Here is a 25543-nt window from a genome sequence, read left to right as displayed (position 1 = left end):
GTAGCCTGCTTCCCTATGTACCACAGTCTCAGGTTCCGCACGATTGGATTGGGGCAGGCGCTGTGTTCCACTCACTAGAGGTCTTAGGATCCCGTGGGGAGTCCCATGTGGGCCCTTGCGGGTGTTGGGCAAGACTCTGCTGGCCTTACCTAAATTTTTTAAAGTTATATTTTCTTACGTGGAAGGCCATGAGGAAATAAATACTATGCCAAAATGTGGAGGTGAGAGGTAACTTGCAGGAGTTGATTCTCACCTTCCACCATGTAAGTCTGAGTGATGAAACTCAGATGGTCAGACTTGGTAGCACACACCCTTATGAGCTGAGCCATCTTACCAAGACCCCTTCTTACTTTTTTTTTTTTTTTGGCAGTTTTTGTCATTTTATTTAAACATAAAACATGCACACCAGCCACCTATTCATTTTCTTCTCTGCGTAGCCTGGCGCTGGGATTGGTGACTCTGATGGCCAGCTGTGCTGCTCTTTCTACAATGGCTTTTCGGTTCTTAGAGGACACATTATGTGCAATCTCAGCACAGTAAGATTTGTTGCACATCAGCAGCACCTCCAGCTCCTTGACTCTGTGGACCAGGAGCTTGCGGAAGCCGCTGAGCAGTATGTGCTTGGTTTTCTTGTTGCTCCCGTAACCGATGTTGGGCATCAGGATCTGGCCCTTGAACCTTCTCCACACCCTGTTGTAGATGTCTCTGGGTTTCCGCCAGTTTCACTTAATTTTCACATATCGGTCTGACTGGTGTCTGATGAACTTCTTGGTTCTCTTTTTGACGATCTTGGGCTTCACCAGAGGCCGGAGGGCAGCCACGATGCCGCAAAACAGATGGCAGCCACTTCGTAGGCAGCACCGAGGAAGAAGCTTTTTTTATTTTTATTTTTATTTTTATTTTTATTTTTATTTTATTTTTTTTTTTGAGACAGGGTTTCTCTGTGTAGCCTTGGCTGTCCTGGAACTCACTCTGTAGACCAGGCTGGCCTCGAACTCAGAAATTTGCCTGCCTCTGCCTCCCAAGTGCTGGAATTAAAGGTGTGTGCTACCACTGCCCGACTACTTTTTATTTTTAAAGACTTTGTTATCTTAAAATTATGAGTATGGAAGAGTATTATACATGAATACAGGTGACTCTAGAGATCAGAAGAAGGTATCAGATCCCTTGGAGCTGGTTGTGAGCTGCCTGATATGGGTTCTAGGAACTGAATGCTGGCCCATGGTAAGCACAGTACACATTTTAATTGTACTAAGCCATCTCTACAGCCCCATAAGGAAACCCATCCTTCCTTCCTTCCTTCCTTCCTTCCTTCCTTCCTTCCTTCCTTCCCAGAGTTTCCTCACTATGCAGCCCTGACTAGCCTAGAAATGGTATGTAGACCAAGCTGGCCCTGAATTCACAGAGATGCATTTTCCTCTGCCTCCTTAGTGCTGCATTTACAGGCATGCACCACCATTCCAGACTCTTTAACTCTTTAAGTGAGGATTTTGTATACCCTAAACTGGTCCTGATTTGTAATCTTCTCATGTTAGCCTCTGGAGTAGCCAAGATTACAGGTATACACCATCATGCTGAGTTGAATCCTATGTCTTAAAACGTTTGTTGGATGTGAGTGGGTCTGTGTAAACTAAACCAGCTGAAAAGTGGCTGGGTGTGGGGTAGAGAGAAGAGGGGTGGAGCTGAGATACCACTCTGGGGATGGGAAAGTTCAGTCTGAGATGTGGGAAGGCCGGAGCTGGTTCAGGGGTCCCTGGGCCTGCAACAATTCTGGGGCTGCGGGGTTCTCTGACTCTTGGACATCCTGGCATCACTGGGGGTCAAGGAAGAACCAAGAACAGAGTCCAGGTCCCAAGGGCTGAGGACAGTGTCTAGCCTAGGGCCAAGGGAAAGGGAAGCTCTGCCTTGTACCAGCAGTGATTGTCCTTAGTTTGGTGGAGGCAGATTGTGGCTGGGAGTGCAAAGAAGCTTTCTACAGGAGAATTAAGCTGCAGCTCTGTAGTCAAAGGCCTTGTCCATGACTCCCTATGATGGATCTTGATGAAAGAGACAGTCCATGGTTCTGAACAATTTTTTGGTTGTTCATGACAGAAAATGGATGCATAATGTACTACCCTTCTCAGGGTGAACCTGACATTAAATAGCTTTTGCAGGGAGGAATGTCTGGGAAGGGAAGCTTGTTGGCTAAGTCCTCTGGGCCTCTAGGTACCTTAATAGCATGGAGAACTCTGTTTTGAGCCTATATGAGCATAGGACCTTTCTTTTATGTGAGGAATATGGCACATGTTCCAGGTCAGGAGTCTGGCAGAGAGCAGGGAGTCACCTAAGCCTCAGGTGTGTGCCCACCAAGTCTCCATGTCTCAACCTGCTCTACCTCACCAAACTTCCTGGCATGGTTTTACCATCCAACAAGTGTGTTACTCCAGCCCATATACCAAGTGACTAGGAAAGCTGCAAGCTTTGTGTGGGACCTGAACACAATAGGTTCTTCAACAGGTCCAGGTTGCTGTGCAAGCTGATCTACCCCTTGGTCCATATGATCTAGCAGACCTGGTGGTGCTTGAGGTATCCGTGGCAGATAAGAATTGTGTTGGGAGTCTTTGGAAGGTGAATCACAGAACAAAGTGGCCATGGTGGCAAAGATGGGGATTAGGCATGGGCTCAACAACATGAACCTCAACTCACCAAGGCTGGCCTGGGTACAGTTGCTACTGAGTGCCAGATCTGCCAATAAATAGCAAAGGCCAACACTGAGCCCCAGATATGGAACCAATGCAGGTTACCATCCAGCAACCTGGTGGCAGGTTGACTACATTGGACCACGTCCTCCATGGAAAGGACAATGCTTTGTCCTTACTGAAGTAGATACTTACTCTGTTTACATATTTGCCTTTCCTGCATGTAATGCTTCAGACTAAACCAACTTCTGTGAACTCACAGAATGCTTTATCCACTGACATGGTATTCCACACAGTATTGCTTTTAACCGAGGAACTCACTTCCCAGCCATAGAAATGCAACAGTGGGCCCACAATCATGGAATCCACTGGTCTTGCCACATTTCCTACTGCTACACACTCCGGTCGAGTCAGCTTGACAGGCCGAGAGGCCTGGAAGCCACTCATGAGGCAGAGAGTTTCATGAAAACTCACCTCCTGGAATCTGGCGTTCTCTTTAACCAATATACTCATATTCTATTCCCGAGTTAGTCTGGTGTATGGATCCACATGCTCTCTTTTAGTATTATCCTATTATAAGTGCCTTTTAAGATTGAATTCTGACATAGCTAAAGCCTTCACCAGTGTTCCAACAGTCCTAGAAAGTCCTTGAGCAGACCATGGTCTTGGAATTCAGTAAGAATGTTGCTATTCAGTGACATTCAGAATTGCCTCTGGTATTACACTATCACTTTGAATAAAAGCTAAGTCACTGCCCTGCACAGGAATTTACTATCATCTAGGAAGAAGGAAGTTTGAGACCTAAAGAGAAACCAGAATAGATACTTAGAACTATAGATAGCTGAGTTACACACACACACACACACACACACACACACACACACGTATTTACAATGGCCTAGGGGAAAAGGTGGACTATACAATAGACTAAAATAGGAACTATGGCAAGGGCATGAAGCCCTTGACCCTGGCTTCTAAGATTAAGTGAATCTTAGGTGGAGCTCTTGTTGATCCCAGTTGTTAACAATGAATTCTATCCCAGGTGGTTTCTGTTAGACCTTCTGTGTTTGCATTCCTCTGTTTTATGTAAGAATCCAGTAACCTCTTTGTACCTTGCGGGTGTGTCACCCAACTTCCTTATTTTCTTCTGTATAAAAAGTTTGATGCTCGATTTGACAAATTACATTCAGATTCTACACAACCTCTCCTGTGTGCATCTGTCTGTCATTCCATCCGACGCTTTGCCCACCCGAGACTAGAGACCCGTTCCACGCAGACAAAAGAGCCCAGAGGGTCTGCGGCACTCTACTATTCGTAAGTAACTGACCTGATAGAAAGATGGAATGACCTTTTGAAGGTACAGTTACAGTGCCAATTATGTGACAGCAACATGGACAGCTGGGACATGGTTCTCTAGAAAGTAGCATATGCTTTGAACTAGTGCCCTAAATATGGTACTGTTTCTCCCATAGCCAGGATCCTTGGGTCCAGGAATTAAGGGGTGGGTAAAGGAAATAGGTCCACTTACTATCACTCTTAGTGACCCACTAGGAAAGTTTTTGTTTCCTGTCCCCACAGCCCTAAATCCTGTTGACCTAGAAATTTGGTTGCAGAGTGTAGAATGCTCCTGCCAGGAGCCAAAACAAGCATTCCATTAAACTGGGATCTCAGACATTCCCCTGGTCACTTTGGGCTTCTAATGCTTAATCCAACAGGCTAAGAAAAGAAAAACAGTATTAGGAGAGGTAATCGATCCAGATAACCATGGGGAAATCGGATTGTCTTTCCACAGTAGAGGTAAGAAGGATGTTGTCTGGAGTGCAGGAGATTCTTTAGGGTGTCTCTTAGTACTGCCATGCCCCGTGATCAAAGTTAATGGGACACTACAACAGCCTAATCCAGCCAGCATGACAAAGGGCACAGACCCATCAGGAATGAAGGTATGTGGTCACTCATCCAGGAAAGGAGCCAAGACCTGCTGAGGTGCTTGCAGAGCGTGGAGGAAATATAGAATGGGCAGTAGAAGAACACAGGGCCATGACCAGTTGAAAAAATGAGGGTTATAATTAATGTGTTTCTGTTGTATTTTGTTAAGAATGCAATTGCACAGATATTTGTGTTTTCTTTCCATGGCTTTAACAAAAATTAAGAGAATATCAGTGACTATAGTATTTCAGTTTGAGTTACTAAAAGGATACCCTCCGCCAAGGGACACATACCACTTTTTGTAAATGACCACTTCGTAGCTGACCTCTCAGCTTTTAAGGAAAATGAAATTCACACACTTAATTTTATCACTTACAAGTAAATATTGTGCCAGGCGTGGTGGCACATGCCTTTAATCCCAGCACTTGGGAGGCAGAGGCAGGTGGATTTCTGAGTTCGAGACAAGCCTGATCTACAGAGTGAGTTCCAGGACAGCCAGGGCTATACAGAGAAACCCTGTCTCAAAAAACAAAAACAAAAACAAAAAAAAAACAAAACAAAACAAAAGTAAATATCGTGTGGCATTTGGCACATTTACTTTATACAATCACCACTTACCTTACTTTAAAAATCTTTTTGTCTCTCTTATGGGGAAAAACATTAAAAATGTAGCATTTGGGGCTGGTGAGATGGCTCAGTGGGTAAGAGTACCCGACTGCTCTTCCGAAGGTCCAGAGTTCAAATGTAATGAGATCTGACTCCATCTTCTGGTGTGTCTGAAGTCAGCTACAGTGTACTTACATATAATAAATAAATAAATCTTTAAAAAAAAAGTAGCATTTTTACCAGTTGTAACTAAATACTTTGGTGACAATATTACTAGAGTCTCAATATTATACAAAAGCCTCTTTCTTCACTCTGTTATAGTTTTGGGGGTATGTGTGTATATGTAGGCCATGACACATGTATACAAGCCAATGAACAACCGTGGGTGTCAGGTGTCAGTCCTCACTCTCCACCTTGTTTCTGGTAGAGTCTTATTTGCTCTCACTGCTGACTAAGCTAGAGGGCCCATAAGCTTCCAAGGAGTCTGCTATCTTCACATCACATCACACTGTAGACTCCCTGGGACTACAGATGCACATTACCATGCTTGTCTGGGATGTGAGTATCTGAACTCAGTCCCTCGTGTAGCAGCTACTTTGCCCACTTAGCCACCTCCCCAGCCATTATTTCCTCCGTTTTCTTGCATTTACTGTCATGAAATAAATACAAATAACAAAATTTATTGTTTTATCCTTTTTTAAAAAATTCGTGTTGCTGGAGGCTAAACACAGAGACTTGTATAGGGTAGGTAGGCCAGAGTCCCACCTGAGGTAATCTCCAGTGCTCATCTTAGGTTGGTTATTATCATTTTTAAAAGGAGAGGTTCCCTATACCCAGGCTAGCCACAAAACCAACACAAATTCAAGAATGACCTTGAACTTCTAATCCTTCTGATTTGGAGGATTACAGGTATGTACCACCATGTCCAATTCTTGCAGTGCTGAGGATGAACCCAGGGTTTCATGCATGCTAGGCAAGTACTCTACTAACTGAGCTATGCTGTAGGTTATTTTATGACACTGTGAATCCCAAGATTGTGGGGTTTTACTGGAAAAACCTGTTTCTGGTTGTGGTGTGGCTCAGCCATTGGCACACACACCTTTAATCCCAAACAATAAAAGTAAAGTAAGTTTGTAGAAGGAAGCACCCATATTTGAAAGTGGTGTTTATTGAGTGGCAAAGTGACGAACCAGAGAAAGATTTGACAGAATAGGATCTGCCCAACTCTCACAAGAAGAGAGAGGAAAGGGAATCTACTTAAAAGAACACTGCCGACAGAAAAAAGAAGAGAGGAGGCAGTTTTACCAAGAGAGCTTTACAGAGAAGAGAGAACAAGCTAGACAAGGTGAAAACAGAACAAGCCAGAGAATGAGAAGGAGCCAGAAGATCACAACAGATTGCTAGCATTAGTTTGATGAAGAGCAATTCAGTCAGAGGCCAAGAGAGAAGCCAGACTGAATCAGTCAGCTTGGAGAGGAATTTGAGCCAAAAAGGCTGAGTTGAACCAACCAGCTAGAAATCAGAAAGAGTTAGAAAGGGTGAGTTTATTCAGCAGCAAGTCTCAGAGGCTGAAAATATTCTAGACCTAGATTAGATTGTACAGAGGCTAGAAGCTTCCAGGACTAAGTCCTGATTAGCAGATGGGGGCAGTAAACCTTGGAGACAACTATTACATCAGTCAATAAAAATATTTTTACAGAACTACATTCCCAGTCCCATTTTAACCATTTCTGTATGAAGAAGTCAATCACATTTAGTATATTTCCAATGTTGTGCAATCAGTACTCCATTTATTCAACTTTGAACAAGTACTTATGGAGTACCTGGAACTGTGTACCAGGATCCAAGGTGTGACTTAAACAAAAGAGCCTCTATCAATTATGTGCATGTTAGCTCATATTCCAGCAGACTAGCTGTCTGTATTTATGGAATCTGCATCTGCATCTTCAGCATCAAGAAGCCTTAATTTAAACCATTGAGGAAAAAAAATCCATGTATATCCTGAACATGTAGCCTTTTTTCTTGTCCATAACCGTTACTGCATAACCAATACAGAGCAACTATTTACACAGCAGTTGTGAGTCCTCTAGAGAGATGACTTTAATGTCTATGGCAGGCTCAGGGGAGGATCTCCAGCATGCATGTTTGTAAAACAAACAAAGAACAAAAAGGTCAGGCACAGCCTATAATACTATAATATTATAGGCATGCATGCCTATAATACCAGTTCTGGAGAGATGGAGACAGAAGGTTCTCCAGAGATCATTAACCAGCAGCTTATCCTAACTGGTAAGTTCCAGGTTCACTGAGAGACCCTGTCTCAAATAAAAGAAAAAGAAAAAGAAAAAGAAAAAGAAAAATAAGGGCAGAAGAAGTAAAAAATTTTTAATAGGAACTGATTGAAGAATACATCTGATGTTGACTTCCGGATGTCACATGCGTGCACATATGTACATACACACAAAGTAATCCCCAGAAGGCATACCAATGGTGACACACACCTGTGTTGACAGGCTAAGGGAAAATTGTGCGTTAGATGCCTGGGCTACATCCTGAGAACCTGTCTTAGAAATCAGGGGCTAGGATTAAAGAGATGATTTGGAGGTGGGAGCATATGCAGGGGACCTAGTTCCCAACACCCACGTCAAGCAGCTCAGAACAACCGTAACTCCAGCTCCAGGAAGGTCTAACCCCTTTTCTGATCTCTGCAGTCACCTCACTTACACATGTCCCATACCCACACAGACAGACACACATATACACATAGTTTACACATGTCCCATACCCACACAGACAGACACACATATACACATAGTTTTTTTAACTAAATAATTTTTGGAGGGTTTTAAGACAAAATCTCCCTATGTAGTCCTGTCTTGGAATTTTCTATATAGACATAGCTGAACTTGAATTCACAGACATCTGCCTGCATTTGCCTCTTGAGTGCTGGGATAAAGGCAGATGACACTACACCTATAAGAACTAAATAAATCTTTAAAAAAAAAAAAAAACAAAAAAAAACAAACCTGTGATTGTCATTCATTGGTAGGCCTCGGGTTCTATGCACTGCAGATGATGATGATGACGATGATAACAATGATAAAAACTATGGGGCAATATGTGTAGATGCTATGTAAATATTGCATCATTTTATATAAGAGGCCTGGTGTCAGTGCCTTGCAGATACCAAGACACAACTATATAAAGGTACTCACAGACAACCACACCCTGGAGAAGGGTATTTCACAGGCTCAACTAAGGTAAGGCTGACCTCCCTTCCTAGACACAGCCTCTTCCCTCCCTGTGTCCCTAGACCACAACAGGTCTGCCATCAGCACCATGTGCTTTAACACAGGTGGTAGCTTTGTGTTTCCACAACAACCCAGCTTCTTGCTGGCTCCTAGTGGCCAATACTGTGTGGGTGAGACCAGAGGCTGGACCTCTGATTTCAGAAGGTGAAAGAATGAGGGAAGGAGGTAAGAAGACAAAATGGAGATAGCATCAGGGTTGAGGGAATGGAGGAAGTGAAAAATGGAGACAAGGAAAGGGGGAAAGAACAAAGAGTGGGGGAGAGATGGTAGGCGAGGACACAGAAAGGAGGGAGAGGAGACAAAGAAGGGTTGATAACGTGACTCTGTCAGTAAAATGCCTACCATACAAACATGAAGGCTTCACCTTGATTCCCAGAATCCACATTTCTAAAGAGTGAGACATGGTGACATCTGCTTGTATTCCCAGCACTGAGAAGGTAGGAACAGACCGCCTAACCTAGTCAGCAAGTTCCAAACCACTGAGAAACCCTGTCTCAAAACACAAAGCATGTACTAGAGAGATGGCTCAGCAGGTAACATTGCTGGCTGATTCAGTGTGAGGACCTGAGTTTAGATCCTAGCAGTCACGTACAAGGCTAGGCATGGCTGTGTTCATCGGTAAACACAGAGCTGTGGGGGACAGACACAAGATCACAGGGAACCAGCCTAGTTCCAGGTTCAGTGAGAGAGCCTGCCTCAAAGGAATGAGATGGAGTGTGTGTGTGTGTGTGTGTGTGTGTGTGTGTGTGTGTGTGTGTCTGTGTGTGTCTGTGTGTGAGACTGAGAGCGACAGAGACAGCAGGATGCCTGACATCTTCTTCTGATCTCAATATGTACACAGAGGTGGATATACATGAATATGGGTCTTTACATATCATACACCACATGCACATTCATATGTATACAAAGGGGGATATAATATGTGTGAAAAACAATGCCTGAGGTTGGCATCTGTTCTTCATGGGCATATGCACACATATGAACACAACACACACACAGAGGGATCTGATTAGATTCCTAACATCCACACGATAGATCACAACCACCTATAACTCTAGTTTCAGAGGATCTGATACCTTCTTCTGGCCTCTGCGGTACCAGACATACATATGGTATGCAGACCTATACAGGCAAAGCATTCATATACATTAAACAAGGAAACAAACAAACAAATAAAAATAGTACAGAGAGAGGGGAGGGAGGGGGGAGAGAGAGAGAGAGGAGGAGGAGGAGGAAGAGGGGGAGGAGGAGAAAGAGGAGGAGGGGGAGGAGGAGGAGGGGGATGAGGAGAAGGAAGAGGAGGGGGAGGAGGAGGAGGGAGACTGCTGGTTGGAAATAGGAACCAAATCCAGATTCGCTGCAAGAACAGCAAGTGTTTTCTCTCTCTCTCTCTCTCTCTCTCTCTCTCTCTCTGTGTGTGTGTGTGTGTGTGTGTGTGTGTGTTTTCTTGTTGTCCATATCAGTGAACTTCATTAGGATTAACCACAGAGGGCTGGTGAGATGGCTCAGTGGGTAAGAGCACCTGACTGCTCTTCCGAAGGTCCAGAGTTCAAATCCCAGCAACCACATGGTGGCTCACAACCATCCGTAACGAGATCTGGCGCCCTCTTCTGGAGTGACTGAAGACAGCTACAGTGTACTTACATATAATAAATAAATAAATCTTTAAAAAAAAAAAAAAAAAAAAGGATTAACCACAGAAGCAAGGGCATCTTGCTAGTGGCTACACCACTGAAGAAACTGAGAAACTGTCCCTTCCACCTACAGCAACCACTGTATGTAAATACCCCAGAGGTTTTCAGGCTTACCCTATCAGGCAGAAAGCCTTTATACTCACTGAGTCAGCTCACCGCATCCATGACCTTTGAAGCTCAATGCCAGTAACAACCTACTAACACCATAATGGATACGAAAAGTCCCTGGACTAGACAAGGCTGTCCACTCTCGCCCTACCTATTCAACATTGTACTTGAAGTCCTAGCCAGAGCAATTAGACAACAAAAGGAGATCAAGGGGATACAAATTGGAAAGGAAGAAGTCAAAATATCACTTTTTGCAGATGATATGATAGTATATATAAGTGACCCTAAAAATTCCATCCAGAGAACTCCTAAACCTGATAAACAGCTTCAATGAAGTAGCTGGATATAAAATTAACTCAAACAAGTCAATGGCCTTTCTGTACACAAAGGATAAACAGGCTGAGAAAGAAATTAGGGAAACAACACCCTTCTCAATAGTCACAAATAATATAAAATACCTTGGCGTGACTCTAACTAAGGAAGTGAAAGATCTGTATGATAAAAACTTCAAATCTCTAAAGAAAGAAATTAAAGAAGATCTCAGAAGATGGAAAGATCTCCCATGTTCATGGATTGGCAGGATCAACATTGTAAAAATGGCTATCTTGCCAAAAGCAATCTACAGATTCAATGCAATCCCCATCAAAATTCCAACTCAATTCTTCAATGAATTAGAAAGGGCAATCAGCAGATTCATCTGGAATAACAAAAAACCGAGGATAGCAAAAACTCTTCTCAAGGATAAAAGAACCTCTGGTGGAATCACCATGCCGGACCTAAAACTGTACTACAGAGCAATTGTGAACAAAACTGCATGGTACTGGTATAGTGACAGACAAGTAGACCAATGGAACAGAATTGAAGACCCAGAGATGAACCCACACACCTATGGTCACTTGATCTTTGACAAGAGAGCTAAAACCATCCAGTGGAAAAAAGACAGCATTTTCAACAAATGGTGCTGGCACAACTGGTTGTTATCATGTAGAAGAATGCGAATTGATCCATTTCTATCTCCTTGTACTAAGGTCAAATCTAAGTGGATTAAGGAACTCCACATAAAACCAGAGACACTGAAACTTATAGAGGAGAAAGTAGGGAAAAGCCTCGAAGATATGGGTACAGGGGGAAAATTCCTGAATAAAACAGCAATGGCTTGTGCTGTAAGATCAAGAATCGATAAATGGGACCTCATAAAATTGCAAAGCTTCTGCAAAGCAAAAGACACCGTCAATAAGACAAAAAGGCCACCAACAGATTGGGAAAGGATCTTTACCTATCCCAAATCGGATAGGGGACTAATATCCAATATATATAAAGAACTCAAGAAGGTGGACTCCAGAAAATCAAATAACCCCATTAAAAAATAGGGCTCAGAGCTGAACAAAGAATTCTCACCTGAGGAATACCGAATGTCTGAGAAGCACATGAAAAAATGTTCAGCATCCTTAATCATCAGGGAAATGCAAATCAAAACAACACTGAGATTCCACTTCACTCCAGCAGAATGGCTAAGATCAAAAACTCAGGTGACAGCAGATGCTGGCGAGGATGTGGAGAAAGGGGAACACTCCTCCATTGTTGGTGGCATTGCCAGCTTGTACAACCACTCTGGAAATCAGTCTGGCGGTTCCTCAGAAAATTGGACATAGTACTACCGGAGGATCCCGCAATACCTCTCCTGGGCATATATCCAGAAGATGTCCCAACCAGTAAGAAGAACACATGCTCCACTATGTTCATAGCAGCCTTGTTTATAATAGCCAGAAGCTGGAAAGAACCCAGATGCCCCTCAACAGAGGAATGGATACAGAAAATGTGGTACGACAAGTCCCTTCCGCTCGACTCGAGCCCCGGGCTACCTTGCCAGCAGAGTCTTGCCCAACACCCGCAAGGGCCCACACGGGACTCCCCACGGGATCCTAAGACCTCTGGTGAGTGGAACATAGCGCCTGCCCCAATCCAATCGCGCGGAACCTGAGACTGCTGTACATAGGGAAGCAGGCTACCCAGGCTTGATCTGGGGCACAAACCCCTTCTGCTCGACTCGAGCCCCGGGCTACCTTGCCAGCAGAGTCTTGCCCAACACCCGCAAGGGCCCACACGGGACCCCCCACGGGATCCTAAGACCTCTGGTGAGTGGAACACAGCGCCTGCCCCAAACCAATCACACGGAACCTGAGTCTGCGGTACATAGGGAAGCAGGCTACCCGGGCCTGATCTGGGGCACAAGTCCCTTCCGCTCGACTCGAGCCCCGGGCTACCTTGCCAGCAGAGTCTTGCCCAACACCTGCAAGGGCCCACACGGGACTCCCCACGGGATCCTAAGACCTCTGGTGAGTGGAACACAGCGCCTGCCCCAATCCAATCGCGCGGAACCTGAGACTGCTGTACATAGGGAAGCAGGCTACCCGGGCTTGATCTGGGGCACAAACCCCTTCCGCTCCACTCGAGCCCCGGGCTACCTTGCCAGCGGAATCGCCTGACACCCGCAAGGGCCCACACAGGATTCCACAGGAGATTCTAAAACCTCTAGCGAGTGGAACACAACTTCTGCCAGGAGTCTGGTTTGAACACCAGATATCTGGGTACCTGCCCTGCAAGAAGAGAGCTTGCCTGCAGAGAATACTCTGCCCACTGAAACTTAGGAGAGTGCTACCCTCCAGGTCTGCTTATAGAGGCTAACAGAGTCACCTGAAGAACAAGCTCTTAACAGTGACAACTAAAACAGCTAGCTTCAGAGATTACCTGATGGCGAAAGGCAAACGTAAGAATCCTACTAACAGAAATCAAGACCACTCACCATCATCAGAACGCAGCACTCCCACCCCACCTAGTCCTGGGCACCCCAACACAACCGAAAATCTAGACCCAGATTTAAAAACATTTCTCATGATGATGATAGAGGACATCAAGAAGGACTTTCATAAGTCACTTAAAGAATTACAGGAGAGCACTGCTAAAGAGTTACAGGCCCTTAAAGAAAAGCAGGAAAACACAGCCAAACAGGTAGAAATCATTAAAGAAAAACAGGAAAACACATCCAAACAGGTGATGGAAATGAACAAAACCATACTAGAACTAAAAGGGGAAGTAGACACAATAAAGAAAACCCAAAGCGAGGCAACGCTGGAGATAGAAACCCTAGGAAAGAGATCTGGAACCATAGATGCGAGCATCAGCAACAGAATACAAGAAATGGAAGAGAGAATCTCAGGTGCAGAAGATTCCATAGAGAACATGGGCACAACAATCAAAGAAAATACAAAATGCAAAAGGATCCTAACTCAAAACATCCAAGAAATCCAGGACACAATGAGAAGACCAAACCTACGGATAATAGGAATTGATGAGAATGAAGATTTTCAACTTAAAGGGCCAGCTAATATCTTCAACAAAATAATAGAAGAAAACTTCCCAAACATAAAAAAAGAGATGCCCATGATCATACAAGAAGCCTACAGAACTCCAAATAGACTGGACCAGAAAAGAAATTCCTCCCGACACATAATAATCAGAACAACAAATGCACTAAATAAAGATAGAATATTAAAAGCAGTAAGGGAGAAAGGTCAAGTAACATATAAAGGAAGGCCTATCAGAATTACACCAGACTTTTCACCAGAGACTATGAAAGCCAGAAGAGCCTGGACAGATGTTATACAGACACTAAGAGAACACAAATGCCAGCCCAGGCTACTATACCCGGCCAAACTCTCAATTACCATAGATGGAGAAACCAAAGTATTCCACGACAAAAACAAATTCACACAATATCTTTCCACGAATCCAGCCCTTCAAAGGATAATAACAGAAAAGAAGCAATACAAGGACGGAAATCACGCCCTAGAACAACCAAGAAAGTAATCATTCAACAAACCAAAAAGAAGACAGCCACAAGAACAGAATGCCAACTCTAACAACAAAAATAAAAGGAAGCAACAATTACTTTTCCTTAATATCTCTTAATATCAATGGACTCAATTCCCCAAGAAAAAGACATAGACTAACAGACTGGCTACACAAACAGGACCCAACATTCTGCTGCTTACAGGAAACCCATCTCAGGGAAAAAGACAGACACTACCTCAGAGTGAAAGGCTGGAAAACAATTTTCCAAGCAAATGGACTGAAGAAACAAGCTGGAGTAGCCATTTTAATATCGGATAAAATCGACTTCCAACCCAAAGTTATCAAAAAAGACAAGGAGGGACACTTCATACTCATCAAAGGTAAAATCCTCCAAGAGGAACTCTCAATTCTGAATATCTACGCACCAAATGCAAGGGCAGCCACATTCATTAGAGACACTTTAGTAAAGCTCAAAGCATACATTGCACCTCACACAATAATAGTGGGAGACTTCAACACACCACTTTCTTCAAAGGACAGATCGTGGAAACAGAAACTAAACAGGGACACAGTGAAACTAACAGAAGTTATGAAACAAATGGACCTGACAGATATCTACAGAACATTTTATCCTAAAACAAAAGGATATACCTTCTTCTCAGCACCTCACGGGACCTTCTCCAAAACTGACCATATAATTGGTCACAAAACAGGCCTCAATAGATACAAAAATATTGAAATTGTCCCATGTATCCTATCAGACCACCATGGCCTAAGACTGATCTTCAATAACAACATAAATAATGGAAAGCCAACATTCACGTGGAAACTGAATAACACTCTTCTCAATGATACCTTGGTCAAGGAAGGAATAAAGAAGGAAATTAAAGACTTTTTAGAGTTTAATGAAAATGAAGCCACAACGTACCCAAACCTATGGGACACAATGAAAGCATTTCTAAGAGGGAAACTCATAGCTCTGAGTGCCTCCAAGAAGAAACGGGAGAGAGCACATACTAGCAGCTTGACAACACATCTAAAAGCCCTAGAAAAAAAGGAAGCAAATTCACCCAAGAGGAGTAGACGGCAGGAAATAATCAAACTCAGGGGTGAAATCAACCAAGTGGAAACAAGAAGAACTATTCAAAGAATTAACCAAACGAGGAGTTGGTTCTTTGAGAAAATCAACAAGATAGATAAACCCTTAGCTAGACTCACTAAAGGGCACAGGGACAAAATCCTAATTAACAAAATCAGAAATGAAAAGGGAGACATAACAACAGATCCTGAAGAAATCCAAAACACCATCAGATCCTTCTACAAAAGGCTATACTCAACAAAACTGGAAAACCTGGACGAAATGGACAAATTTCTGGACAGATACCAGGTACCAAAGTTGAATCAGGATCAAGTTGACCATCTAAACAGTCCCATATCACCTAAAGAAATAGAAGCAGTTATTAATAGTCTCCCAACCAAAAAAAGCCCAGGACCAGATGGGTTTAGTGCAGAGTTCTATCAGACCTTCAAAGAAGAGCTAATTCCAATTCTGCACAAACTATCTCACAAAATAGAAGTAGAAGGTACTCTACCCAACTCATTTTATGAAGCCACTATTACTCTGATACCTAAACCACAGAAAGATCCAACAAAGATAGAGAACTTCAGACCAATTTCTCTTATGAATATCGATGCAAAAATCCTCAATAAAATTCTCGCTAACCGAATCCAAGAACACATTAAAGCAATCATCCATCCTGACCAAGTAGGTTTTATTACAGGGATGCAGGGATGGTTTAATATACGAAAATCCATCAATGTAATCCATTATATAAACAAACTCAAAGACAAAAACCACATGATCATCTCGTTAGATGCAGAAAAAGCATTTGACAAGATCCAACACCCATTCATGATAAAAGTTTTGGAAAGGTCAGGAATTCAAGGCCCATACCTAAACATGATAAAAGCAATCTACAGCAAACCAGTAGCCAACATCAAAGTAAATGGAGAGAAGCTGGAAGCAATCCCACTAAAATCAGGGACTAGACAAGGCTGCCCACTTTCTCCCTACCTTTTCAACATAGTACTTGAAGTATTAGCCAGAGCAATTCGACAACAAAAGGAGATCAAGGGGATACAAATTGGAAAAGAGGAAGTCAAAATATCACTTTTTGCAGATGATATGATAGTATATATAAGTGACCCTAAAAATTCTACCAGAGAACTCCTAAACCTGATAAACAGCTTCGGTGAAGTAGCTGGATATAAAATAAACTCAAACAAGTCAATGGCCTTTCTCTATACAAAGAATAAACAGGCTGAGAAAGAAATTAGGGAAACAACACCCTTCTCAATAGTCACAAATAATATAAAATATCTTGGCGTGACTCTAACTAAGGAAGTGAAAGATCTGTATGATAAAAACTTCAAATCTCTGAAGAAAGAAATTAAGGAAGATCTCAGAAGATGGAAAGATCTCCCATGCTCATGGATTGGCAGGATCAACATTGTAAAAATGGCTATCTTGCCAAAAGCAATCTACAGATTCAATGCAATCCCCATCAAAATTCCAACTCAATTCTTCAATGAATTGGAAGGAGCAATTTGCAAATTTGTCTGGAATAACAAAAAACCTAGGATAGCAAAAAGTCTTCTCAAGGATAAAAGAACTTCTGGCGGAATCACCATGCCAGACCTAAAGCTTTACTACAGAGCAATTGTGATAAAAACTGCATGGTACTGGTATAGAGACAGACAAGTAGACCAATGGAATAGAATTGAAGACCCAGAAATGAACCCACACACCTATGGTCACTTGATCTTCGACAAGGGAGCTAAAACCATCCAGTGGAAGAAAGACAGCATTTTCAACAATTGGTGCTGGCACAACTGGTTGTTATCGTGTAGAAGAATGCGAATCGATCCATACTTATCTCCTTGTACTAAGGTCAAATCTAAGTGGATCAAGGAACTTCACATAAAACCAGAGACACTGAAACTTATAGAGGAGAAAGTGGGGAAAAGCCTTGAAGATATGGGCTCAGGGGAAAAATTCCTGAACAGAACAGCAATGGCTTGTGCTGTAAGATCGAGAATTGACAAATGGGACCTAATGAAACTCCAAAGTTTCTGCAAGGCAAAAGACACCGTCAATAAGACAAAAAGACCACCAACAGATTGGGAAAGGATCTTTACCTATCCTAAATCAGATAGGGGACTAATATCCAACATATATAAAGAACTCAAGAAGGTGGACTTCAGAAAATCAAATAACCCCATTAAAAAATGGGGCTCAGAACTGAACAAAGAATTCTCACCTGAGGAATACCGAATGGCAGAGAAACACCTGAAAAAATGTTCAACATCCTTAATCATCAGGGAAATGCAAATCAAAACAACCCTGAGATTCCACCTCACACCAGTCAGAATGGCTAAGATCAAAAATTCAGGTGACAGCAGATGCTGGCGTGGATGTGGAGAAAGAGGAACACTCCTCCATTGTTGGTGGGAGTGCAGGCTTATACAACCACTCTGGAAATCAGTCTGGTGGTTCCTCAGAAAATTGGACATAGTACTACCGGAGGATCCAGCAATACCTCTCCTGGGCATATATCCAGAAGATGCCCCAACTGGTAAGAAGGACACATGCTCCACTATGTTCATAGCAGCCTTATTTATAATAGCCAGAAGCTGGAAAGAACCTAGATGCCCCTCAACAGAGGAATGGATACAGAAAATGTGGTACATCTACACAATGGAGTACTACTCAGCTATTAAAAAGAATGAATTTATGAAATTCCTAGCCAAATGGATGGACCTGGAGGGCATCATCCTGAGTGAGGTAACACATTCACAAAGAAACTCACACAATATGTACTCACTGATAAGTGGATATTAGCCCCAAACCTAGGATACCCAAGATATAAGATATAATCTGCTAAACACATGAAACTCAAGAAGAATGAAGACTGAAGTGTGGACACTATGCCCCTCCTTAGATTTGGGAACAAAACACCCATGGAAGGAGTTACAGAGACAAAGTTTGGAGCTGAGATGAAAGGATGGACCATGTAGAGACTGCAATATCCAGGGATCCACCCCATAATCAGCATCCAAACGCGGACACCATTGCATACACTAGCAAGATTTTATTGAAAGGACCCAGATGTAGCTGTCTCTTGTGAGACTATGCCGGGGCCTAGCAAACACAGAAGTGGATGCTCACAGTCAGCTAATGGATGGATCATAGGGCTCCCAATGGAGGAGCTAGAGAAAGTAGCCAAGGAGCTAAAGGGATCTGCAACCCTACAGGTGGAACAACATTATGAACTAACCAGTACCCCAGAGCTCTTGACTCTAGCTGCATATATATCAAAAGATGGCCTAGTCGGCCATCACTGAAAAGAGAGGCCCATTGGACTTGCAAACTTTATATGCCCCAGTACAGGGGAACACCAGGGCCAAAAAGGGGGAGTGGGTGGGCAGGGGAGTGGGGGTGGGTGGATATGGGGGACTTTTGGTATAGCATTGGAAATGTAAATGAGCTAAATACCTAATAAAAAATGGAAAAAAAAAGAAAATGTGGTACATTTACACAATGGAATACTACTCAGCTATTAAAAAAATGAATTTATGAAATTCCTAGGCAAATGGATGGACCTGGAGGGTATCATCCTGAGTGAAGTAACCCAATCACAAAGGAACTCGCACAATATGTACTCTCTGATAAGTGGATAATAGCCCAGAAACTTAGGATACCCAAGATATAAGATACAACTTGCCAAACGCATGAAATTCAAGAAGAACGAAGACCAAAGTGTGGACACTTTACCCTTTCTTACAAATGGGAACAAAACACCCATGGAAGGAGTTACAGAGACAAAGTTTGGAGCTGCGACAAAAGGATGGACCATCTAGAGACTGCCTTATCTAGGGATCCATCCCATAATCAGCTTCCAAATGCTGACACCATTGCATACACTAGCAAGATTTCGCTGAAAGGACCCAGATATAGCTGTCTCTTGTGAGACTATGCTGGGGCCTAGCAAACACAGAAGTGGGTGATCACAGTCAGCTATTGGATGGATCACAGGGCCCCTAATGGAGGAGCTAGAGAAATTACCCAAGGAGCTAAAGAGAACTGCAACCCTATAGGTGGAACAACAATATGAACTAACCAGTACCTGGGAGCTCTTGTCTTTAGCTGCATATGTATCAAAAGATGGCCTAGTTGGCCGTCACTGCAAAGAGAGGCCCATTGGACTTGCAAACTTTATATGCCCCAGTACAGGGGAACGCCAGGGCCAAAAAGGGGGAGTGGGTGGGTAGGGGAGTGGGGGTGGGTGGATATGGGGAACCTTTGGGATAGCATTGAAAATGTAAATGAGGAAAATACTTAATTAAAAAAAAAGTTCAATTATAAAAAAAAAAAAAGTCCCTGGAATGATTTAAAAAAAAAAACTCTCAGTCATGCTCAATTTGACCACCTGAGGGCAGTATGTGTTCCATGATAGCTACTAATGTGTCCCAAAACATTTGTAGGTCATGTCATGTTGCAATGTCAAAAGAATGGGTGCCTTTGAATCTAGATGCTGGTGGGATTTTTATTTTCATATTTCCTGTGCATGGTTAGGTGGGCCCACTAGATCTTCTGGCCACCGCTTGGTCAAAACGACTTGCTAGCTAGTAAGACTATTTGGCCAGTGCAGCTTTACCTTAGGCCCTTCAACCTATTTGCTGCCCCGTTATGAGCTGTCTTTCCCTAGTCAGAAGCTGATGGACCCTAATGGCTCTTCTTGGGTTTGTTTGTTTGCCTTTGAAAATGCTCTGTGGGTTGGGGAGATGGCTCAGTGGGTAAAATGCCTGCCGTTCAAGCATGAGGGCATATGTAAAAAGCCAGGTGTAGTGTCATGCAGAGCAGGTGGGTCCTGGGGGGCTCATGGGCCAGCTAATCTAGCTGAGTCTTCAAGATCTACGTTCAATGAGAGACCCTGTCTCAAAATAAAAATAATGTGAAGTCTAATTAAGATACTGGACCTTGACTCCCTACACATTTGTAGCAAATGTGCAGCGTGGACTTCATTCGGGTCCCCTAACAAGCAGAGTACAGGCTGTCTAGGTCTTTGTTCCCTGCCATTGGATCTCCTTCCCCCTACCTGGCCTGCCGGGTTGGGGTTCAGTGGGAGAGGTTATGCCTAGTCCTGCTGACACTAGATATCCCAGGATGAGGTGGCTTGCCCAAGGGGAAAGCTCCTTCTCTTAGAAGAATGGATGGGGAATAGGGGGAAGGATTTGTAAGGGTGAGAATGGGAAGAGAGGAGGGAGGGGGCTTTGATCAGGATGTAAAGTGAATACAAAAATAATACTAATAAATAAAGCTGGTCTGGAAAGATGGCTCAGTGAAACCTACATGTAAATAGATGCTCCCAATTAATCGTAGCACCAGAGAGGCTACATAGAGGAACTCTGGAGCAAGCTATCTATCTACACTAGCCTATGAACTCTGGGTTCAGCTGTAAATCCTTACACTAATAAACGAAGTAGGAAGTGATGAGAAAGACACCCAGTATCAACTTCTACCTCTGTTACATTGACACATCATCATGATCAACTCTAGGTTCCCATGAGACCACTCAGTGCTGTACAAGCTCTGTGGAGAAACATGCAATCATGTATCGCTTGACAAAGAGAATACTTGAGAAATAGACCTAGAGGTAGAAGATTGCGGCAATGTGGAAGAAGTAGGCCAAAGGTAAGTCAGGGTAAAGGTGGGGAGTCTAGAAGATAGTTTATGGGGACCGTGTAGGGTCCCCATGATCAGAGAGTCAGCCTCCCCACAGTCTCTCAGTGCACACGCTGGGGGATCCTTGCTTTATTTGCTGCAGACCTGGATGAATGTGCCATCTAACAGCATTGTTGTGGCCCAAAGGCTGACTGCCTCCATGCCCTGAGCTCTTACCACTGCACCTGCCAACCAGGATTTGTTGGAGATGGCTTATTCTCTAAAGGTGAAGTGGAGGGCAGGGCCCGAATGGAACCACCACAGGGCCAGGATTGTCCTTCCCCTTCCCCATGGGAGTTAGAGATTTTAAGTGCTTAGGTCACAGAGCCACCCTCTGTATGGCCTCCCATCTTACCTGCACTCACATACAGGTGCACATATACGTGGAGGCCAGAGGTTAACTTCAAGTATCCATCCTCAGGAGTCATCCACCTTGGGCTGGTGGTTGGTTGTGTTGTTTGTTATGTGTTCATGCAGTATTTCTGGTTGAGACACCTAGGATTTGCCAATTAAGCTAGACTGGTTTGCCAGTGACCTCCAGGGATCCTGGGATCTCCATTTCCCAGAACTTGGATTATACATTTGTGCCACCACACCTGGCATTTTTCTACTGAGTGCTGGGTGTCAAACTCTAATTCTTACATTTGATTGACACTTTACCAACTGAGCTATCTCCTAGCCTCTGTGTTATTTCATCTTTGCTATCCAGTTCTTCCAGTACTAGTTTTTCCTTACAATCTGCACCACCATAGTCAACCTAATCCCTTCTTGTTCCCTTTCGGTGAATAACTAAGTCCCCTCTCTGTGTTGTATCAAAATGGAGTCCATATGTCAACAACCACCTTCCCACTCCTAATCTTCCATCAGGGCTATTTGCCTATTCAGAGTTAACGTCTGAGTTCCTTTGATAGACAATTGAATATGAGGATGCAGAATCTGTGGATAGAGAGGGTTGACTATGTTTGTGCACATGAAGAGCTAGCTATACTCACATGGTTACCATACTCATATAGATTCATGCATCCCAGTGGGCACATGTGTATGTGCACACCAACTTCCACATTTACTGCTATTTGTTGCTGTGCTGCTGGCCTTTAGTTTTCAGTGAGGGCGGAATGGTTGCCAAGGATCCTGAAGTGGACAGACACAGCATGCTGTGGAGTGGGGGGTATTGCAGTGGTTTTGCCTGTAATGCCCACTGCTTCCAAGAGGTGTCAGTAAGAGCATACATCTGAGCCACGCTCCTCAGCAAAGAGACTTCCCTAAAGCAAGGGCAGAGACTGAAATAGCTTTCTCTGAAATGTAACACCAGATCAGTCCACAAGCATATAAATGAAAGGACACAGGCACAGCAGGGCCCACAGTGGGGGGGAAAGTAAGCACAGATAACCCTTTGTAGAATTAGATACATCATCCAGCCTGGGGTGGCCTGCTGTGGAGGTCCATTGCCCAGCTGCCAGAACCATGAAGGCACTTCAGAAGAGTTCAAATAAAGAAAGGTTTGTCATCTACACACAGAGTCCTCTCAAAGACAGCCAGATACAGGAAGTACATTGGAAGCCAGCGGAAGCCACTTCTGAAGCCACTCCTTGCTCTCTTTCTGTCCTAGCTGGATACCTTCTCTGTAACTCCACAGATTCTGGCAAGTTTTGGAAACATACTTTTTTGGGAATTAAAAAAAAAAAAAAAGACCCTTGCTTATAAGACCAATCAGCTGGGCTGCCTCTGAATCACGTTAGGGCTCTAGAGCCTGATTATTATCTGCCTGACTTGCTTGCTGGGCCTTCAAGGCAAGCATCTGATCCCTTAACTGCTCTGTGTGTGTGTGTGTGTGTGTGTGTGTGTGTGTGTGTGTGTGTGTGTGTTTGTGTGTGTTATTTTTGGTATATCTGAGTGTCCTGTGTGTGTGTGTGTGTGTGTTATTTTTGGTATATCTGAGTGTCCTGTGTGTGTGTGTGTGTGTGTGTGTGTGTGTATGTTTTCATGGATATATACCACATCTGAAAACAAGAAGTGAACATCATTGTCTTATTTTCTTCCTCTCTTTTCTTTACTACTTTTATTTGGTGGTAGTGGTGGTGATTGTATCTATGTACGCAGACATAAACACAACGTGGATGTGGAAGTCAGTGAGCAGCTTGTAGGGATTAATTCTCTCTCCTTCCACCACGTGGTTCCAGGGAATCAAACTTAGGACTTCAGGTATGTGTAGCAAAGGGTCTACCTGCTGAGCCATCTGGTGGACCCTGTTCTACTCCATTTTTTGAGAGAAGGTTGCTCAATAAACCTGGAGCTTACCATTTGACTATACCACCAGCCAGCAAGCCCTTTGAACCCTCCTGTCTCCCCCTCCAGTGAAAATAGGCATGTATCACTACATTCAGCCTTTTACATGGGAACTAGGGATCTGAACTCGGATCTTCAGGCATGCACATCAAGCATTTTATTAATTGAGGCATCTTCTCAGTCTCTCATGTTTGTTTGCTTGTTTGTTTTTTATCAAAGAACGAGGGTTAGCCTTTGCTGCTATGTCCTCATCCTTAGCTGACCTTGGCCTTGTGAATAGATGACTAGACAAAGCCAAGAATCAAGCATACATGAAAATTTAGTCCCCTACCCTCTTCCATCCTTATTTACACAGTCTCCAACAACTCACCTAACAGTTCCATCCCCCTAGGTGAACCCAGTCACCCTTGACACAGAAGAACCCTTGACCCTGTACATCTCACACCTGGGCCAGGTCAAGCATATCTTGGAATTTTGGCCCGCTCTTGAAAGTCTGTAAGGCCATACCGGCTATGTTATTGTCAGAAGCAACTATCAAGATTTCTTCTGAATTAATCACCTGGATGGCCTCAGCACCCTTTAGCTAGGCCATGGGAGACCAAGACCAGGGAAATACCAGCTGGAGGCAGTGAGTATAGCAGGAGCTCAGGGCCAACCGGGGTCAGCAAGCCACGCCTTGTGGCTAACAGTCCAATTACAACTGCTGTAGAGAAGAAAAACTTTAATGTACCTGGGCTCCCATGCCTGAAAGTGAATCTGAAAGTGAAGATTCTGGCACTGAGAAGAACTGATTGGGGGAGGGGGTGCAGGGCATGCAATGGCTGACCAAGTCGAACTTCAAAACTCAGGAAGACTAGAACATTACACTATGACCTCAGATGAACCTAGTCTGTGTAAGCCTGGGGTTAAATCTGCCTGTGTGCTCTTAAATAAGTAGATGTTACCTCCTACAGGACACACATGACTCCTGTCTAGGGAACCTGGAGGATCCAAGCTGGTCTTCGGTAGCCCCAGGAGTACCTGGCCTTCAGCAATAGTGTTCTTTATCTCCTGACTTAGGAAAGAGGGGGACTTTCACACCTCTGTACGTCTGGCACAACCCCAAACCAGGCTGTCGGTGGCAGCCTCTCAGAGTTGTGATGGTTTCTCGGGTGTTCGCTTGTTTGCTGTTTGAAATTCTGGAGAACAGGCAAGTATTCAGAGTCTCCACTTGATGAAAAACGGATGCTCAGAGACATTAAGCCACACGGCCAGGATCGGATCGGGCAGCTGTACCGGCAGCTATGCTGTCAATCACCGTGCCCGGCTCTGGCTCAGTGCCTGGAATATGCATCACAACATGAGCTCTCTCGGCAGCTTGGGTGCATCTCTCAAACACTAGTTTATTTGGCCCCAGCAAGCCTATTTTAGGGAAGCAGTATTATATGGAAACTGAGGTCTCTGTGTATGGGGATGTATGGGAGCTTGCTGAGATCACATACTACATGAGCTAGAGCCTAAAATTTTGTGATGAGTGGGAGTGTGGTGAGGATTACATGTGTGTTCAGAATTACTCTATGTCCTGAAGGTTGGCTCCAAACCACCAAGGGTGCTCTCTACAAAGAAAACATTTGTTTTGGTTTTGGGTTTTTTTCTGTATGCTTATGTTGCTGTGTTGTTCTTTGGGTGGTGGCAGGAATCAAGCACAGTTTTACCTTAGAGTTCCTAGGTTAGCATTCTACCACTGAATCCTTCAAGGTCCCCCCTCCCCTTGACAAATTTCCTCCAACAAGGCCACACCCACTTCAACAAGGCCACACCCACTTCAACAAGGCTACACCTCCTAATGCATCTCAAGTAGTGCCATTCCCTGTTGACTAAGCATTCAAATATATGAGCCCACAGGGCCACTCTCATTCAAACCAATACACCTCCCAAACCATCTATATCCCTAGATCTTTTTAGTTTTTAGAAGAATTTGTTGTTGCTCCTGTTGTTTTACGTAGGACCTCACTTCTGTATCCCTGGCTGGCCTGAACTCACTTTGTAGACCAGGCTGCTTGTTTCAACCTTCTCGAATTTATGGTTTGGGAGGTGTATTGGTTTGAATGAGAGTGGCCCTGTGGGCTCATATATTTGAATGCTTAGTCAACAGGGAATGGCACTACTTGAGATGCATTAGGAGGTGTAGCCTTGTTGAAGTGGGTGTGGCCTTGTTGGAGGAAATTTGTCAAGGGGAGGGGGGAGCTTGAAGGATTTAAAAGCCCAAGCCAGGCCCAGTGGCACTCTCTTCCTGCTGCCTGCAGATCTACATATAGA

The 25543-nt window shown here is 43.8% G+C and overlaps 1 pseudogene; it reads right to left on the bottom strand.

Annotated features, from left to right (window-relative positions):
• Positions 1 to 376: 376 nt before the first annotated feature.
• Positions 377 to 23750, bottom strand: Gm7434 (annotated as a pseudogene).
• Positions 23751 to 25543: the final 1793 nt, after the last annotated feature.

The sequence above is a fragment of the Mus musculus genome, chromosome 8, assembly GCF_000001635.26.
Source record: "Mus musculus strain C57BL/6J chromosome 8, GRCm38.p6 C57BL/6J".
In the NCBI taxonomy this organism is placed as follows: Eukaryota; Metazoa; Chordata; class Mammalia; order Rodentia; family Muridae; genus Mus; species Mus musculus.
This window is presented reverse-complemented; position numbering and strand designations above follow the sequence as displayed.